Source organism: Erinaceus europaeus, chromosome 18 (genome assembly GCF_950295315.1).
Source record: "Erinaceus europaeus chromosome 18, mEriEur2.1, whole genome shotgun sequence".
NCBI lineage: Eukaryota > Metazoa > Chordata > Mammalia > Eulipotyphla > Erinaceidae > Erinaceus > Erinaceus europaeus.
In genome coordinates, this window is record NC_080179.1 from 16,825,946 (window position 1) to 16,846,013 (window position 20,068).

Consider the following 20,068-nt stretch of genomic DNA (forward strand, 5'->3'; position numbering starts at 1 on the left):
TTATTAAGACATACACTCCTAGGAACATTCCTAAAATAGATTTCCTGGCTTCCTCTGAACCTAAGGTCTCTAGTTTCATCTGCTCTATTCCTTTGTTATGGTTCCTGTTTATTAAACATATTGTCCTGCTTTCCATCTTACTGTATTTCAGCCACCAAGTTCTAGATGCCACTATGATTCCATCTTGAATTCCCTGGGCAGATGACCTCACCAATACTTCCTGGAACCTCACCTCTTCAGAGCCCTAGCCCATTAGGGAAAGATAGAAACAGACTAGGGGTGTGGATAGACTCGCTGACATGTCCAGCAGAGAATAAATCACAAAAGTCAGACTTCCTATCTTCTACATCCCATAAAGAATTTTGGTCCATACTCCCAGAGGGATAAAGAATAGGAAAGCTTCCAGTGGAGGGTATGGGACACAGAACTCTGGTGGTGGGAACTGTGTGGACTTATACCCCTATTATAATTGTTCCCCTTACAATCTTATAAATCAATATTAAATTACCAATAAAAATGTTTTAATTTAAATGAAATTATATGGCAATGTTTTAGACTTGAATTTTCAGGAAGGAATTTATTTTAGAATATAAGTCCTTAAACCTCACTGGTTGTCAGAATCACCTGGAGATTTTTAAAAAATATTTTATTTACTTATTATTGGATAAAGATAGAAATTGAAAGGGGGGGCTGAGACAGAAAAAGAGCCAGAGGGAGTCAGGCAGTAGTGCAGTGGGTTAAGCGCACATGGCGCAAAGCGCAAGGCCTCTATAAAGCTCCCCACCTGCAAGGGAGTCGCTTTACAGGCGGTGAAGCAGGTCTGTAGTTGTCTCTCTTTCTCTCCCCCTCTCTGTCTTTCCCTTCTCTCTCCATTTTCTCTGTCCTATCTAACAACAACGACATCAATAACAACAACAATAATAACTGCAACAATGAAAAACAAGGGCAACAAAAGGGAAAATAAATATAAAAAATAAAAATAATAAAAAAAGAGCCCGAGAGACACCTGAAGCTCCAACTCAAAAATACATGAAGCTTTCCCCCTGCAGGTGGGGACCAGGGGCTGGAACTCGGGTCCTTGCACACTGTAATGTGAGTGCTTAACCAGGTGCACTGCCACCTGGCCTGGGAATTTTTTTTAATAAATATTTCTCCTCTCTCTCCCATTAATAACAGCAAATCACATACTCAAACAGGATGGGTGAGAGTAGAGGCTGGAGTAGAGCTGTTTAATTCCCCATCTTACTCTAACAACCAGTCAGGTTTAGGCACTGCTGTAGAGAAAGCACAGGTACCAACGCTTCCGAAGTCACACCACTCACCTGCTCAGAACTGTACAAAGAAGAGCGGAGAATCTGCGAGGAGCCTCTGCTCCCCTCTCCCCTCTCCCTGACACCCCCCCCCCCAAATGCATCCCTTTTCTGTTCTCAGAGCCCTGATTCCAACGTGAAATCAGGTGATTCTTCCACCAGCTAAAAAGGAAAAAGATTCAGGTTCTGGAACATGAGGGCAGAAGAAGGCCTGTTGGGGTTGTACTGTCATGTGGAAAACTGGGAAATGTTATGCATGTACAAACTATTGTATTTTTTTAAGATTTTACTTTTTTATGAGAAAGATAGGAGTAGAGAGAAAAAACGAGACATCACTCTGGCACATGTGCTGCCAGGGATCAAACTCGGGACCTCATGCTTGAGAGTCCAAAGCTTTACCACTGCGCCACCTCCCGAACCATCCAACTATTGTATTTTACTATCAACTGTAAACCATGAATCCCCCAATAAATAAATTAAAACAAAAAATGAAAAGGTATGCACTTTGTTAGGTCCCTAAGTATTCTGTGTTTCAAAGAGCTGATCTCATCCACCAATCACAACATGCTTGTGAGGCAGCACTTTGTAGTTAATTGAAGAGTTTGAGAGTTGAGACAACCCAGTGCCATTTCCTGCAGGGGTTGAGAGCAGAGGGGGAATTAGGAACCCAGCACTTTAGGACAGTGTAGATTGTCAGTGGAGTGCTTTATACCTGTTCTTATTTCTGCTGAAAACTTATTTGATGAGTGGGAAGGGTCGTTTCCCCCTTCTTCACCTCTAAGGAGGGAAACCTGCCATTTTGCTCTGAGAGTCGGAGCCTTTTGTGCTCAGGTATAAAAGAGCTTTAAGGGCTTCTTGGTGTTTCAAAAGCCACTCCCGAGGAAAGGTCCAATTAGGCCTTGGAGACTTCTTTACTTTTCAAGAAAAGAAACTAAACTTACAGTTAGGGAGGTGGCTCACTGGTAGAATTCAGGACTTGTATGTGTCCAGCCACTACATATGCTAAAGTAATGCTCTGACTTTTTCCTCTCTAAATAGATTTAGGGTTGAGGAAAATAGCTCAATATGTTAGAGTACAATATTGCTATGGTCACAGGTTCAATCCCTGGCACCACCATACACAAGAACCGAGCAATGCTTTGGTGTGTGTGTGTGTGTGTGTGTGTGTCCCATTAAATAAATAAATAAATAAATAAATAAATAAAGCAGAAAACCAGTAACCTAGGTAGGGACCTTCCTTGCCATGTGGGTGACCCAGCTCCAAGCTCTGGCACTACAGTGGAGATCCTATGCACCAGACTAAGCTCCAGAGTTATTTCTTCCTCTCTTCTTCTGTGTCTTTCTGTATCTTTATCTGAAGGTGAAAAGTAAAAGAAAAAAAAAGTCTACCAGGAGTAGTGGGATTGCACAAACATGAGGCCTCAAGACAAAACTCATAAGAACAACACCAAAAATCTGGACTTAACCTAAAATAGGAAGCACATGGAAGGCAATAATTTACAGGGAAACCAAATGTACCTTGACCCCAAGGAAACAGAAGACAGGTTTCCCAGAGGTCAGAGATGATTTCTTGTACCCAAGTGTGTGTGTGTGTGTGTGGAACAATTCAGTTTCCATTCCACAACAACTGCAGAAGGCAAAGAATGTGCCACCCTCAAACAAGGTAGGCACTTGGCCCATATTAAAACCTGATTCATGAGGAGCCCCAGAGAGAGAAAAGACACTGACATTCACTCCACACCTATAGTGTGCAAACTTTTCCCTTGGGGCAGGTGACTGCCCTGACCCTGCCTAGGCAGGTTCTTCCTCCTCTTCCCCACACATCACAGCTGGCTTCTGAGATGCCCCAAAGGTCCTCTTTGTGGGTTCATTCCTGGAGAGCTTTGCCAGCCTCTCAGGGGATGTATCATCTGCTCACAGAGCTATAGTCTATTTGGTTCAGTATTAAAATAAGCAATGAGGAGAATGAATGAAAGAAACTGGACCTGAGAACACACACTGTATGTTCCCTTCATATGAAGAGCAAAAGCTACTAAACTCACCTCTGAGGGGTGAGAGTGGGGGTTGGCTATGACCAGGTATTGACTGGGAGGCAGGTCTGGGTGGTAATTACACAGGTATGCACATATATGAAAAGCCACTGAGCTATACACCAGATACGTGTACCTTCTTCTCATGGAAATGTTATTGGCACAAAATAAATACATAATAAAAGCAAGCAAGCCAACAAACATGGAGACTAAACAATAACCTATAATGATCTGCTAGCTCCCTCCAGCTGGCATATTACTAAAGTCACTTAGTCACATGTGGTTGACCCAGCTGCTTCTCGATTCTTAAAATTAATCTGGCTCCCTACCCCCAAAACTGCACAGGAAGTAAAAAAAAAAAAAGAGTATTTGGGCCAATAGCCCTCACTTTCTCAAGGGTAGCCTGAACATAGTTTTCTATGTGCAGAGATCACAGAGCCTGACTGTCCAAGAATAAGCCCCTGCTCTCTGCCACTTATAGTTACAACTGTAAGCAGCTTACTTACTTCTCCATTCCTCAGTTTCCTGATCTGTGTAATAGGCTTACTAATCAGGATTAAACAAGACTAATCCATGTAAATAGACTCTGCAAATACCCAATACTGTTATATGGTGAACCCTTGATAAGCACTTAACCAACATTATCTTGTTTAATCCCTGCAACAGCCCAATCTGACAGAGCGCTAACCCCAATTTACAAGTGAAGAAATGGAAACACTCACTGGGGCTACATTTGGCTGAGGTTGCAGAGTTGCCAAGGAACAAAATCAAGGTTTGAACTCCTGTCTGTCTGTCTTTCTCCTGCTGAGGGAATCTCCTCAGTGTCTTGGCTGCAATTGCTTCCACCTGAGTCTCCTTAGCACTAATCATGAAGCTGCATTTCTCCGATTGCTGGCTTCAAAGACTGAACGGACCACAAGATTCACTCGTAAAGGAACTTTCTTTTTTCTTTTTTTAATTTAGTTTAATTGGTTTTTATTGTTTTCCTTTTTTTTTTTTTAGATAGAGAGAAATTGAGAGAGAAGGGGGAGATAGAGAGGAAGAGAGACAGAGAGAGACCTGCAGACCTGCTTCATTGCCTGTGAAGCGACTCCCCTGCAGGTGGGGAGCCAGGGGCTTGAACCGGGATCCTGACCGGTCCTTGTGCTTTGTGCATCAAGGAACTTTCTATCCTTTGTGTTCTGCCTAGACTTTTGAGTACAGAACAATCAGACTAAATATTAGGCAATTATTAGCTCAAGAGTCCTTTTCCACTCATTTTTTACAATAACAAGGGGAAAAGTGTCTTTTAAAGAAAAAGATTCACATAGTACTGGTAAACAAGAAAAGGTACTATTATTACAAAAATCTTTTTAAATTAAAAAAAAAAAAAAGAAATATCTGGCAGACAGATGTTAACTGAAAGCAACACTGACAAGAGTTGGTGAGGGGGTGGTAATCCCAAATTTGACTGCAGAAAATTAACTAAATAAATGTTTGAAATCTTGGGAAGATAAGAGCAAACTCAAAGAAATTTCAAACTCAAGGACTTTTATAACACAGATGAAAGCTCTGAATCAATCATTAGGATAATTACAAAAGCACTGTGATCAGCTCATAGGACCTACTGATCATTCCATATCCCTTAACATGGAATATATGTATATAGTGTTTGACCTGAAAAGGGATTGGGGGTAAGAAGTGCATGCACAAGACGCAGTGTTAGAAAATGATGAGCTAACCAACTCAGCAGGGGAGAAAATGAGCAGCCTGCCAGCACAATGAAATCTTGGAGACCTGATTGTAGCATCACAATAAGGAAGTACTGCAGACACTGGTTTTCCATTGCTGCCACAATAACTTACCACAAATGTAGTGACTTCAAAAGAACACCAACTTACTATTTTACAGTCTTGTAGATCAGCAGCCTAGGGCTAAAAATCTTTATGGATTTGCCTATTCTGATTACTTCATATAAATGGAATGATACAATACATGTCAATATGCATTTTGTGTCTGCTTCTTTCACTTATAAGGCTTTCAAGGTTCAGCCATATTATAGTACCTGTCAGGATGTCATTCTTTTTCTGGTTGGAATAGTTTATTTATTTATTTATTTATTTATTTAAAAAGGCACATTTTGTTGATTCATCCATCGTTGATAGACATTAGGTTATTTTCACTTCACTTGTACATGAAAGGTTTTCTTCCCATTGTCTCCCCCTCAATTTCCCTCCCCAGTTATTTCTGTCTCAGTTGGTAACACTACCTGACCCAGTTTTTTTTAAGCCCCACATCTAGACAACTTGACTCCACTCTTGCCCTCAGCCTCACCCCTGACATCCTAAACCTCAACCAGTCCTTGCTTCATCCAGTGCTATCCCGATTTCGGTCACATTTCAACACCTCTCCAGCTATCACCTACTCCAAGTTACTATCCCTCGGCTATAACCAAAGACCTTGCTAATAAATAAAATTTGGGAGGCCAGGCAGTAGGGCAACTGGTATAGCAAATAAATTACCATTCCTGAGAACCAAGTTCTAGTACCTGCCAAGAGGAAGCTTCAGGAGTGAGGAAGCAGGCTGCAGGTCTCTCTCTCTCTCTCTCTCTTCCCCTCACTCATCTTACACCCTCTTCTCCCTGTCTCTATCATAAAAAAATAATAAAGGACTGCATGGTGGCACACCCAGTTGAGCCCACACATTTCCACTGCTGGCACCAAACCCCAGCAATAACCCTAGTAGCAATAAATAAATAAATACATTTTTAAAGCCTACCTCTTGGTTTGAAAAATTGTCACTGTGTCTCATGGTGCTGAAGCAACCTGATATCCAGGTGGAAATGTAAATGGAACAAAATTCAAACTCTTTGTTTTTCAGAAAACTCTAGCAGAGTAGACTTATATTTGTCCAATTCAGAAACAGAGAACCAAAGATCCTCTTCTAACTCAGCAGAGCATCTCTGACACTGTGTATATTATTTAGGAGTTTCAGTGTTAACTATATCATCATCACTAAGGTAACAAGTAAGACAATCTTAACAAAAGTTTAACAAGATGAAATCACAGGTGTCACTGAAATCTCTAGCATCTACAAGACTCCTTTGTTCACGTAATCATTCCAGTGACAGATTTATATTTGAGAGAACAACATGAGCTGGTAACTAGTTGTGAATTTTTGTGCAAGAACAGGATTGGCGCACCTAGTTAAGCCCACACATTATCGTGTGCAAGGATCTGGGCCCAAGACTCTGTTCCCCACCTGGAGGGGAAGCTTCATGAAAATGCTGCAGGTGTTTCCATCTCTCTCCCTGTCCCTCTTTATCTCCCCCTCCCCTCTCAGTTTTTCTCTGTATCTATACTAAACAAGCAAGCAAATAAGCAAGAATCATATCGTAGAAGAGACAAGTCTGGTGTGCTTATGAGAGTTCACTTTTAACAACCTACCTCATGAATCGCTTTTCCAACTTTTTTTTTTTTTGCCTCCAGGGTTATTGCTGGGGCTTGGTGCCTGCATTATGAATCCACTGCTCCTGGAAGCTATTTCTTTCCCTTTTGTTGCCCTTTCTTGTTGTTCATCAGTGTTGTTGTTACTATTATTGTTGTCATTGTTGTTGGATAGGACAGAGAGAAATGGAGAGAGGAGGGGAAGACAGAGACAGGGAGAGAAAGACAGACACTTGCAGACCTGCTTCACCGATTATGAAGCGACTCCCCTGCAGGTGGGGAGCGGGGTCTCGAACTGGCATCCTTACGCTGGTCCTTGTACTTTGTGCCACTTAACCTGCTGTGCTACCGCCTGGCTCCCATCCTTTTCCAACTTTTAAGATGAGAGATGTCTCTCTCTTTGATGATGCAGTAGAGAAGGAACATATTTTTTATTAGACAGCTTTTAAAATTATAAAAGTTTATGTTTTCAGAGTCAGGCTCTGAGATTTCGTTAGTTAGCCTTAAAAGTAGAATTCAGTCCCAGAGGGATAAAGAATAGGAAAACTTCCAGTGGAGGGGATGGGATACAGAACTCTGGTGGTGGGAATTGTATGGAATTTTACCCCTCTTATACCACAAACTTGTCGATCATTATTAAATCACTAATAAAAAATTTAAGTAGACCTCAGACTTTCAGGCCTTAGTTTTAAAATTGGAACAATACACAGAAAATTAGCATGGCCCCTGGGTAAGAATAATACACAAATTCTTGAAGTGTATGATATTTTTTTGAGAAAAAAAAATTCATGGGAAAATTAACTGTTTGGATTCGAGCTGATAATAAAGAGATAGGCGCAATCTACATCTCAGATTATAAACAAGACTTATTTATGCAACAAACATTATTTAAAAAAAACAACTAAAGTTGACATCAAATCTCTCATCAGTGAACATAATTACTTAAACACAGTGAGAAAACACCTACCAACATCTCTGGCAATACGATATAAACTAGACTACTGTAACCAGACAAACACAATCAGTGTGAAGGTGGAATAAAGACTTTTCAAACAAATAGGACCTGGGCCATCTACATCACACATGTTCATTTGGGAGAATGCTATTTGAAGATAATTCTGCAACAAAACTAGGAGAAAAAAGGGAGTGGGTGGGCTTGGGTGGGTGGGGGGAAGACACACACCCCTCACACAGTGTCAGAGGAAACAGTGTGACAAACCCAAAGTGCAGAAAAGGGAAGTTTCAGTATGCCTTTCTTGCTGTGGCCAAGTTGAAAGAACAACCATGAGAGATGGTAAGAGAATGGGGTGCCTAGGAGAGAGAGGACCAGAAAATTAAGAATGGGAGGAGGGCAATTAAAACAGCTGACAGAAGAACAAATGATAAATTATCTGGGAAAATAAATAAGTAAATGATAAAATATCTAGTGGGAGGACAAGTAAAAATGCCAAGAAACAGCCCAAGCAGTTTTAAAAAGGGAAATGAAAGCCAAATGTACGAAAGATTTGTATTATTGGGGTTCAAGGGGAAAATCACCATAGTCTTCTGGGTTCTTCGCAGGTTGGTCAATTACAACATCCCCAGGTGGGTTGACAAAGGAAAAATCAATATAATAATATGCACAAACGGGGGGGGGGGCAGGTTACACTTACTGAGCAGATCCCAGAAATGAGAGTGGGGGGGCAATCGTCCACATAGTATGGAGTGCAAGGACCAGAGCAAGGATTCCAGTTTGAGCCTCCTGGCACTGCCCCTGCAGTGGGGGGGGGGGGTAGGGTCTCTTCACATGCAATGAAGCAGGTCTGCAAGTGTCTATCTTTCTCTCCCCCCTCTGTCTTCCCTCCTTTCTCAATTTCTCTCTGTCCTATCCAACAACAATAATGAAAGCAACAACAACAATGGAAAAAAGATAACCACCAGCAGTGGATTGTTGGGAAGTTGTGAGGAGTCTCACAAAGCACCCTGCATTCCTGATACTATGGCCTATCTACATAATCATTGTTTTGCCTGAAAGATCCCCACCCATTCCATTCCTTTAATCTACCTTCCTTCCATCCTCAAGATCCTCCCTACCTGCAGGGTAGTATTAATCCTACCAGTTAAAACCCTCGAAACTGTTGCTAAGGAAGTTTCTACCTTCCCAGACCCCTTTTGCCTTTCTCCGCCCCTTTCCTAGCCATTTCAGTTTCAGACTTGCCACTTCCAAGTCTGCCCTTTAAAAGCCTGGGCTCTCTGATCAATAAAGAATTGCATTGCCTCGCCACCATGTGTTTGGTTCCTGAGTCATCTCCCTTGCGTTGCTGAGTGAGTAGCAGCCCAGGCTGGCTCCGGTCAAGTTCTCTCCAACCCAGAGAGTATGCGCCCGGGAAGAGGCACCCCCACGCCAGCCCAGCAGTGGATTCATAGTGCAGGCACTGAGTCCCAGCGATAGCCCTGGAGGCAAAATAAAAGGGGGGGTGGGGTGGGGAGGATGACATTAAGGGGCCTGGGGTACCAGAAAGAGAAGGACCTCACATAACAAATATAGGATGACTTCATCCTTACTTTAAATGGAAAGGCAGGTTTCTCAAATAGGAAGGACATGCTTACATATAACCTACATCTGAGCAATCTCTATCTACATTCTTCTAATTCATTTAAAATAAATAAATAAAAATAAAAGGAGGACCAGCCAAATAGCTCCCCAGGGTGATGTGTCTGCTCTGACATGTGAGGCCCAGTTCAGTGCAGCCACCAGTGCACTGGAGGGAGCTTTAGTGCTGTAACATCACCCCCTCTTTCCCTCTGTCTCTCTTTTTCTACAAATCTGAAAAAGTCAGCCTGGAGCAATGAAGTCTTGGTGGTGACAAAATTTTAAAAAGAGCACTTCATCAACTATGGGTAAAGTAAAAGAACTGAGGGGAGAATGGGCTAGGCAGTGAAGGAGCCGGTTGAGCACACATTACTGTGTTCAAGGAATTAGCGTCAAGCCCACTCCCCACCTGCAGGGGAGAAGTTTCAAGAGTGGTGAAGTAATGCTGTTGGTGTCTCTCTTTCTCTCCCTCTCTCTATCTCCCCACCCCCTCTCAATTTCTCTCTGTCCTATCCCATAAAACATATAACAAATAAAATAAATAGTCTTTGCATGGTAGAATATCTTATTAAAAGGAGGAGGAGGAGAATAAAGAGAAAGAGAAAGGAAGAAATGAAGAAAGAAAGAGAGAACAGTGTCCATGTTCAGCGAAGAAGCAATTACAGAAGCCAGACCTTTTGCACCCCATAATGATCCTGGGTCCATACTCCCAGAGGGATAACGAATAGGAAAGCTATCAGGAGAGGGGATGGGATACGGAGTCCTGGTGGTGGAAATTGTGTGGAATTGCACCCCTCTTATCCTATGATCTTGTCGATATTTTTTATTTTATGTATAAATTGATAACAATTTAAAAAAGGAAGTGAGGGAAGAACACAGCCTCACTACTCTCGACTCAAAATAATCAGTATGCTATAAAAGGGCAGTTTGGGATGGCCTGATCTGAGCACCTGGATGAGCCTGGCCTGATAAGCACGAGTTACAATTGGTTCTTAAGGAAGATAATGTCAAATTAAAGACAACATTATTAATGTCACTCTGACAGTAAGGGAGGCAGGAAGCCAAAAGATAAATGTTGCAATTTTCGAGGCATGAGCTGAATGGGGCAAATGAACAACGAACAAGGAAGAAAGAAAATGTCAGGATGGCATTTGAAAAGAGGACTCCAGGACTCAGGCACGGGATAGAAGGGCAGGAATGGGTCCAGTGTTTTCTGACCTGTGGACAAGAAAAACAGAGATGGTGTTTTTACCTATCATAATAGTATCTGTATTATTATTTTTTATTTTAATATCTGTATTATTATATACCTGCCCCTTTTCTCCTGCTTTGCTTCCTTTCCTCTTCTTTTCTGTTCTTCCTTTTTCCAAATTGAAATGAAGCTCCTTGATAGTAAGACTAAATCCTGAGTGTGCTCCCTTGACATAGCACTGGGTCCTGTCACAGCAGCCGCTCAGCTAGAGTTTAGGATTCAGCCTGGATGACGGTGTTTGGTGGTGGTGAGGTTTCAATGCCTCAGAGATAAGGGTTTGGGGGGGCCGGCAGTAGTGCAAGGGACTGGTGTAGGGATCCGAGTTCGAGTCCCGGCTCCCCACCTGCAGGGGAGTCGCTTCACAAGCGGTGAAGCAGGTCTGTAGGTGTCTCTTTCCCCATTTCTGTCTTCCCCATCTCTCTCGATTTCTCTCTGTCCTATACAACAATGACGACAGCAATAACAACAACAACAATAACAACAACAACAATGATAAACAACAAGGGCAACAAAAGAAAAAAGGTGTCCTCCAGGAGCAATGGATTTTTAGTGCAGGCACTAAGGCCCAGAGATAACCCTAGAGACAAAAAAAAAAGATAAGGGTGTTGGGGAAAGCAGACATTCCAGACATAAAATAATAGCAGTGGAACTAGACCTTTAGTAAAGTGAATGTAACCACTACACACTGGCAGACAGAATAAATCCTTTTTAAATACTGTCATTTCTTCTTTATTTAAATGCCTTCCTTTTTTTTTTGTTCCCCTTTTGTTGCCCTTGTTGTTTTCATTATTGTTGTTGTTATTGATGTCATTGTTGGATAGGACAGAGAGAAATGGAGAGAGGAGGGGAAGACAGAGAGCGGTAGAGAAAGACAGACACCTGCAAACCTACTTCACTGCCTGTGAAGCGACTCCCCTGCAGATTGGGAGCAGAGGGCTTGAACCCAGATCCTTATGTGGGTCCTTGCCCTTAGCACCACATGCGCTTAACCCGCTGTGCTACCACCGGACCTTTTTATTATTTACGTAGCTTCATCTATACTTAACGGAATTAAAACTAAGCAGTTTGGGAAATCTGACTACAGCCCAAGAACTCACTTCCAGATTCTCCTTCCAAACCCTTTCCTGACTGATTACTCTCCCCTTTAAGGAAGCAGAGCTATTTAAAAACAAGCTTTCTCCTGGGAGTATGAACTTGTTCCTCTTGTTCTGTTCTTGTTTTTGGTGATGGAAAACTGTTAGTTTTTAGAGAAAACACTAGGTGGCACTTGTGATGTAGCCAATAGTTCTTGCAGATCCCTTTTGGAAAAGCTTTGGTAGGAAAACAGCAATAAATATTAAAATGGGGAAAATCTTCATTACAATAATGAAGATCAGTACCTTATGATTGTGTTTACTGTGTTAGTATGTATGAGCAATGTCATTATGCAGTGCTTGCATTTAAAATCTGGGTTTCACTTCTTTTATGAAACCCGGAAGAGGGGAACCAGAATTTTGATACATGCATGTCAACCCTGCATCTGAAAAATATAAATAAGGGAATACTGTTTCATGTGCAAAAAAGATTGCCAGTAGGTGCCCTTGCAAATTGTAAGTTCTTCTGTATTTTATTTTATTAAGGGTTTATTTCTTTATTTATTTATTCATGAGAGAGAAAGGGAGAGAAAATCAGAGCAGAACTCTGGCATACACAGTGCCAGGGATTAAACTTGAGATCTCTCACCTCATTGTCCAATTTTATCCACTGTTTATCCACTGCACCATGTCCCAGGCTGCTTGCCTATGTTTAAAACATATTTTTATTTGCCAAAAATGCTTCTAAAATAAGCTTTTCCAAGGCAAATACAGATATACATATATATATATATATATGAGATGTCACAAACTTTCTTTTAATATGGATGTATTTATTTGTGTGCTTGTTTGTTTATTATGATAGGAGACAGAAAGAGGAACAAAACACTGCTTAGCTCTCGCATAATAAGGTGGTGTTCATGACTGAACCTTCGACTTCTGAGACTTCAGGCTTACTGGCTGGTGTTCTAACAGGCTAAGCTAGTTCCCAATAAAGCACTAGCTAGAATGGTTGTCAGCTTGGAGTGGGGTTTTTGTTTTTTGTCTAGTACTCTTAAACATCCCACACAACTTGTTTTTCCACCAGAACGTCACTGGAGTTTTGTGTCCACATGATTATTGCTCTCCATGGACTCCCCTGGCCCCACCCCGCCCCCCAATAGAGAGTGGTAGACAAGGATAGAGAGAAGTCAGACACCACAGCATTGCTTCACCACTCATGAGACTTCCTCTCTGTCTAATGCTTCCATGTGGAGGCCGGGAGCTCAAACACAATTTTTTGCTCATGGCAAAATGCACATTATACCCAGTGAGCTATCTCTGGGGCCCCACCAACCACCATCCCCCAACCTTAGAATGTTTCACCACGTTTACAGTGATAACACAATAACTCTGTATTGTCTTCTCTCTTATTTAGTTAGGAGGTTCTTTTTTTTGCAGGTTATTTAGTTCATCTCATGGTCCTACTTGACTGTAAAAAAATATACCATTAACTTTTCCTTTAACAGAGATGCAGATTGAGAAGACACGATTTCAAGCAGAAATACTGTGTTCCCATATACATTGGCAAGAGCCACAGCCCGCACACATGCTCACATCATGAATTTTTCCATACGGCTGTCTGCCTCCACAGTCCTTCTCCTTCTCCGTAGGGCTCAGATGCCTTCCTGCCTCCACCTGATCCTTCTACCCTTGTCTCCCTTTTGTCTCCCTTTCATCTCTCTCTCTTTTTTCTTTAATGTGCCTTTTCTTACTGTAGCTTTATAGGATGATTTAACACAATGAAATCCTTTTTAACCCAGGTGGGTTATAAATAAATTAATAACGATGCTAATATGTCATCTGGTGATTGCACTAATTTGTAGGTTTTGGGGAGAAACTGACATTTTGAAGGTAGTGTCTCATATAGTAGTAAACTCAGCATGTCAGAACTCAGATCTAAATATGCAAAACTGCAGCGCTGCTAAAAAAATGTTGGATCTCAGTGTCACTGTTGAATGTCTCCAGTTGCAAATAGAAGCAGTGGATTCTGGCTTCCTCATGCAAAAAGGCACTTTAGCCAAGGGCTTGTGAGGAGGATGCGTGAGAAGTTAGGGAGCCAGACCTGGACACGAGGCAGAAAGGCAGTCAGCACCTGGAGGTTGGGCACATCTTGTTGGGGTTTTGCTGCTTTGGCTGTTTGCCATAAAACCAACTGCCACGATTGCTGCTACCTTTCCACATCTGCTGCTCCTTTTCTCTTGATTGTGTGTGTCTCAACTCAAAGACTAAAAGCTCTTACGATTTTGTAAATCAGCATTAAATCTCTAATTTAAAAAAAAAAAGATTAAAAGCTCCACAAGTCCAGACTTTTAAACAGTCTCTATATATTTACAGCACTATATGCATTTACAGATTTCTAGTACTAAAAATCATGGAAACTTTAGAATACAATAAAAGCTATGTCCCCCATCCTGACTTTCCTGGGCAGACAACCTCACCAATGTGCCCTGGAACCTCACCTGTCCAGTGCCCTACGCTCCTAGAGACAGGCAGGGAGTATAGAGCAACCTGCCAACACCCATGTTGGGGGCTGGGCCCACTGCCCGGGAAGTCCAAGCCATATTTCCATGAGAGTCTGAGTAGGTTGACCCCAGACCCTTCCCTCTGCGGTTTGAGATATGGCAGGTTTCTCCTGACCTCTGGAATTTATGACTTGGACCCCCAGACATGGATGCCTCTCTATACATGCCACTCTTCCTCCCTTTTTAAACAAAGACCATAAATTACTGTGTATGGCTAACTTGAAAACCGTCAGCAAATATCCTGATTGCTCAGCTGCCTCCCCCATCCCCGCCCTGAAGTGCCTGCAGTCTACCTCCAGAAAAATATTCATTGTGAAGCTTGTGATCAAACCTTATATGGTAACCTTTTACTTGTGATCAAATAGTCTGTAGGTCAAAATGTGACTGTGCATTGTGTTGCTCTGTGTTTGGGTTAATGATGACCTCACCCTTCCCTCTCCCCCTCAGCAATGGGTATATTTGCCTGCTTTTTCCCCCCAACAAATGAGTTGTCCCACTGAGGCTCTCCCAGAGCTGTTTGTCTCTCTGAGCAGTTTGCCCCTGCTGCATGGAGCCACCCCAGGACTCCCAGGGGGCCGCTCTGACGCTTTGCTGCCACTGGCCAGAGGGGTGGGAGACCCAGAGCGAGCCCACACACCAATGTCCAGTGGAGAGGCAATTGCAGAAGCCAGAACTTTCACCTTCTGTTCCCCATAAAGAATTTTGGTCCATACCTACAGAGGGATAAAGAATAGGGAAGCTTCCAGGGCACCAATGTAAAAACACTGTGGTGAAGGGGAGGGTGGCCATTGGGCTTCCCAGCACGGTGGAGGGTGGGGATGGGACACAGTCTTTTGGTGGTGGGAGTGGTGTTTATGTACAATCCTATTAAAGTGTAAACATTACATAAACCACTATTTAATTAATATGAGAGGCGAAAAACTGATATGTCTAGAACTTCTTTTTTTTTTTTTTTCTTTTTTAGTATGATTTTTTTTTTTTAATTTTTTTTTTTTTAAGAAAGGATTAATTAACAAAACCATAGGGTAGGAGGGGTACAACTCCACACAATTCCCACCACCCAATCTCCATATCCCACCCCCTCCCCCAATAGCTTTCCCATTCTCTATCCCTCTGGGAGCATGGACCCAGTGTCATTGAGGGTTGCAGAAGGTAGAAGGTCTGGCTTCTGTAATTGCTTCCTCGCTGAACATGGGCGTTGACTGGTCGGTCCATACTCCCAGTCTGCCTCTCTCTTTCCCTAGTAGGATGGGTCTCTGGGGAAGCTGAGCTCCAGGACACATTGGTGGTGTCTTCAATCCAGGGAAGTCTGGCCGGCATACTGATGATACCTGGAACCTGGTGACTGAAAAGAGAGTTAACATACAAAGCCAAACAAATTGTTGAGCAATCATGGACCCAAAGCTTGGAAAAGTGGAGAGGAAGTATTAGGGAGGTACTCACTGCAAACTCTAGTATACTTCTGCTTTCTTACTTTGGTGCCATACTCCAAACTCAGTCAATTTCTGCTTTGCGTTTCTACTTCTTTTTTTTTTACATGCATAACATTCCCCAGATTCCCATTTAGCAATAAAACCCCCACTATTTCATTCATCATTTTTCATGGACCTGTATTCTCCCCACCCACCCACCCACCCCACAGTCTTTTACTTTGGTGTAATACTCCAATTCCATTTCAGGTTCGACTTGTGTTTTCTTTTCTAATCTTGTTTTTCAACTTCGGCCTGAGAGTGAGATCATCCCATATTCATCCTTCTGTTTCTGACTTATTTCACTCAACATGATTTTTTCAAGGTCCATCCAAGATGGGCTGAAAACGGTGAAGTCACCATTTTTTACAGCTGAGTAGTATTCCATTGTGTATATATACCACAACTTGCTCTGAATGACTCTGAAAATGTCCAATAGTTCTAGGTTATCTATCTCTTCATTTAGCTCCCTTATGTCTTTACTGATTTTCTTCCTGGATGATCTGTCAAGTTGAGATAGTGGGGTGTTGAAGTCCCCTACTATGATTGTGTTACTGTTAATATATTGCTGTAGCTCTTTCAGTAGAAGTTTGATGTATTTAGATGGCTTCTCATTGGGTGCATAGATATTAATAATTGTTAAGTCCTCTTGATTGACTGATCCTCTGAGCATTAAGTAGTGTCCATTCCTATCTTTTTTAATCTTATGTATTTTAAAGTCTATCATGTCAGATATGAGAATAGCTGTTCCTGCCCTTTTTTGTGGGCCATTGGCTTGAATGATAGTTTTCCATCTTTTCACTTTAAGTCTGTGTTTGTCTTGTTGCGTTAGGTGAGTTTCCTGTAGACAACATATTGTTGGGTTGTGTTTTCTGATCCATCTTCCTACTCTGTGTCTTTTAATAGGTGAATTCAGGCCATTCACATTTATTGATATCAAAGATTGAAGATATTTTAATGCCATTCTTGTAGAGTTTTAGAGTGTTTTGATATATGTTCTATTTGTGGTGGTCTGGTTGTTTATAGGAAACCTTTCAGAACTTCTTTCAAGGCAGGCTTGGTGATGGTTGCTTCCTTCAACTGTTGCTTGTCTGAGAAGGTTTTGATGCTTCCATCTAGTCTGAATGACAGTCTAGCAGGATATAGTATTCTTGGCTGAAAGCCTTTCTCATTGAGCACTCGATAGATATCTTGCCATTCTCTTCTGGCCTGTAGTGTTTGTATGGAGAAGTCTGCTGCTAATCTTATGGGTTTTCCTTTGTAGGTGACTCTTTGTTTTTCTCTTGCAGCCTTGAGGATCCTTTCTTTATCCTTATTCCTTTCCAATCTAAGTATGACATGTCTTGGTGTCTTTAGGTCTGGGTTAATTCTGTTTGGGACCCTCTGGGCTTCTTGAATCTTTATGTCTTTGGTGTTGTCTAGACTAGAGAAATTTTCAGCTATTATGGCCTGGAGAACGCTTTCTTCCTCCCCTTCTCTTTCTTCTTCTGGTAAGCCAATAATGCGTATATTGTTTCTTTTGAAGTCATCCCATAGGACTCTGTTGTTGTTTTCAGCATCTCTTAATCTCTTTTTGAGATCTCTTACTTCTTCTTTAGTTGTCTCTAATTCATCCTCAATCTTGCTAATTCTGTCTTCAGCCTCATTGATTCTATTCTCTCTGCCCTCTACTGCTTTCTGGAGTTCATCTATTTTGTTGCCCTGCTCTGATACTGTTTTAGCTTATTCAGCTAGTTGCCTTCTTAGCTCAGCAATTTCAGCTTTCAGCTCTCTAATAACCATGAGATAATTAGAATTTTCTTCCATATTCTCATTTGTTGTTCCTGCAGTTCTGATTACAATTTTTTCAAATTCTTTACTCACTCCTGTTATTATTTCCTTAGCTAATGTTTGGATGTTGAACTCGTTGTTTTGTGCTTTGCCCTCTGGAGGACTTTTAGCTGGACTCTTGTCCTGGTTCGAGTCTCCATTATTTTTTCTTGTTGTTTTAACCATTTTATATAAGTTAAGAGGTTTTTCAATCCCTGAGTTGGAGTTCAGTGGTGTAAAAGCCTTTTTTTTTTTTTCCCTGTAGACTATGGTAGCCTGAGGGCTTTTAAACTATCAATAGGCTTCTTGGCTTAATCAATGACTCCTGACCAAGAGATAAAGCAGGGTGTGGCAGAGATAATCCAGTGGTTATGCAAAGTGACTTTCACAGCCCTTCAGCTATGCCACCGAGGTATAGGTCTTCTCCTGAGTTTCCCGGTTAGATCTCTGTGCCCTGGTGTCCCTCCCTGTTGCTGCTCCAGATTCTGAGGGTAGTAGCAATGGAGACTCAGAGTTGTACTTGGTGAGTCTCTGGGGAGTCCTTTCCTCCCTTCAGCTGTCCCCTTGTTGGTGGAGCAGACTGGAGGTGGTGTCTCCACTGACAAACTGTCGAACTGTTAGCAGTCACTTAATCTCTCCTTAGGCCCCCCTCTCCTCTCTGTCACCAGCCACGCGTGTTTGTACTCACGGGCGATTTACTGGGTTTCTGTGGTCATTCTAGTCCTGTCTTGTTTCGGTCCGGGTGGTCTCCTTTGGTATTCCTAGTTGATCCTAGAACTTCTTAAAACACAGACTGAAAAAAAAATAAAATAAAAAATAAAAAAAAACACAGACTGAGTCTTTTTAATACATAGGCTGTCTTTGATATGTTCTCTCCCAAAAGCCTAGACCAGGGAGAACAGAAGCAACCGACAACACAGCTATATACAAGATGCTGAGTACTATAACCCAAACCCTATCAAAGGGACTTTCCAAAGTTAACCCCATCACCAAATAATGTGATGATAACAATAACTATCCATTGTCTTCTTGAACCCTAAGACAACAGGAACCTCACATTTCCACTATAGAGCCTATATTTCCCCCAGTCCTGGAACCTTAGGGTGGGGCCCACTTTTCTGCATGCTGCTCTCATTGCATCCGCAGATCACAACCCAATCAACACAAAGAGTGCTACCCCAGCATGCTTCACTTCAGACTGTGACCAGACACTTCAGGTGTGGAATGACAACCCTTCAGCTTCATCAGTTGGATGAGACCTTTCCTTTCATAGTATTCTCTAATTCCGTTCCAGGTGTTCCACTCCCCAATAAAGTCCCCAAACCTAGATATAGTCCAGGTCCCCTGAGATAGAGCATAGGTTCACCCGTGCCCATAAACTAGGGGAAAAGTATATACCTGAAAGCAGAAGTACACAAGAGCATGCAGGGAATACCCCCAACATTTCATCTGCACTATTACAGTCTTTAGGTCCATGATTGTTCAACAATTTGTTTGGCTTTGTATGTTAACTCTCTTTTCAGCCACCAGGTTCCAGATGCTGACCAGACTTCCCTGGACAGACGACCCCATCAATGTGTACTGGAGCGCCACTTCCTCAGAGCCCCACCCTACTAGGGAAAGAGAGAGACAGACTGGGAGTATGGATCAACCAGTCAACACCCATGTTCAGCGGGGAAGCAATTACAGAAGCCAGACCTTCCACCCTCTGCATCCCACAACGACCCTGGATCCACACTCCCAGAGAGATAGAGAATGGGAAGGCTATCAGGGGAGGGGGTGGGATGTGGAGATCGGTTATGGGAATTGTGCGGAATTGTACCCCTCTTATTCTATGGTTTTGTTAATGTCTCCTTTCTTAAATAAATAATAATAAAAAAAGAATAGAGAAACTTCCAACAGAGGAGATGGGATACAGAATTCTGGCTGTGGGAATTGTGTGGAATTGTACCCCACTTATCCTATAGTCTTGTTAATTATTATTAAATCATTAATAAGAGAGAGGGAGGGAAGGAGAGAAGCTGTCTTAATAGAATGTCAAAGTTAGTATATAAATTTGGGAAAATGAAATGTGCCGTAAGTCCTGGTACCTTCACTTGGATCACTTGTGACTTCTTGGTTTCAGCAGGGTGAAAAATATTGATTTACTTTCCCAACAAAACTGCCCACAAAGGGGGAGAGGTTACTCCCCAACAGAACACTGAGAATTCGTGGAAGAGTGGTTAGTGGCTATCTGGAAGACAGCCCATGCCATGACACTACAGCAAGAATAAACTTGGTTTCTGTATTATTGCAAATCCCAGTGATGTGTTAAATTGTGATTTCCCTCCCAGAACTGATATTCATGCAGAATATCAAAATATGACCTTGTAAGGGAATAGGGTTATTGTAGCAGATGAACTAATTAAGGAGCCAAGATGAAGTCTTACTGGATTATATACTACACGTAGTGAAACTCTTTATAAGAGGCATGAAAGGAAGAGCTGGGTAGTGGAACACCCAACTGAGCATTACACATCACCATGCGCAAGGACCTGGGTTCAAGTCCCCAATTCCACCTACAT

At 42.1% G+C, this 20,068-nt stretch overlaps 1 protein-coding gene and 1 non-coding gene across 2 annotated transcripts in view; one reads left to right on the plus strand and one right to left on the minus strand.

The window, feature by feature from the left end:
* SCRN3 (secernin 3) overlaps nucleotides 1–20,068 on the minus strand; it is a 302,935-nt gene that overhangs the window by 173,640 nt on the left and 109,227 nt on the right. The gene's annotated exons all lie outside the window — the stretch shown is intronic.
* Nucleotides 7,435–7,536, plus strand: LOC132534509 (U6 spliceosomal RNA). Its single transcript, XR_009546217.1, has one exon. It is a non-coding gene; the product is annotated as a U6 spliceosomal RNA (small nuclear RNA).